Here is an 810-nt window from a genome sequence, read left to right as displayed (position 1 = left end):
CACACACACACACACACACACACACACACACACACACACACACACCAGAGAGAGAGGGAAGAAGAAGTTGGGCTCCACAAGCCTGTCCCTGGTCCAAATGCCTTATCCAAAGTTACCAATTGCGATCAGGTAGTGCAGGATTCTATCTGGCCCTGGGCCAGACTTCCAGGCTGTCATTCCAGGAGACACATTGACCGATCTCTACCTCTTATGGACCAGTCAGTCTGTAGGCTCCATCTGTCTGGCCTATGTACCAGACCGTGTGTTTCTTCTAGACATTGGCTCTTACCACCCTCTCTCTTTGTTGTGTGACAAATTTTCCTGGAGAGATTTAACACACATGTCCACTCCCCCCGCCCAGACAGGGACCTGTGAAACACAAAAGGACAGATACCATCAAAGTCCAATTTGGTGAACCAATGAGTTTTGTTAGGGACACTTACAGAAGTATGGGTGAGGGATTACTTGTATGAGCAGAAAAGTTCGCCTAAGCTTGGGTGATAACTCACAAAAGCTGGGAACCTGGAGCACTCTGCAGGCAGCTCAACAGGTTGGAAAATGTCCTTTCCAGATGGCTCAGTTGGCCAGGCAGCTTGGCTGCTCTCTGCTTTTTTTTTCAAACTACTTGGCTCCTTTCTGCTTCTTTCAGGCTGTTTGGCTGGTCTCAGAATCTTCCTGCAGCTTGGATTGTTTGGTCTCAGCTTCTTTTCAAGCTGTTTGACCAGTCTCTGCCTTTTCCAGGCAGCTTGGCTCATCTGAGAGTGACTCTCAGCGGTCTTTACTATCTACTCTTTGGTACAGAAGGGGGCT

This window comes from Microtus ochrogaster, unplaced genomic scaffold (assembly GCF_000317375.1).
Source record: "Microtus ochrogaster isolate Prairie Vole_2 unplaced genomic scaffold, MicOch1.0 UNK65, whole genome shotgun sequence".
Lineage (NCBI taxonomy): Eukaryota > Metazoa > Chordata > Mammalia > Rodentia > Cricetidae > Microtus > Microtus ochrogaster.
The sequence above is the reverse complement of the archived record's forward strand: the minus strand, read 5'-3'. Positions refer to the sequence as shown.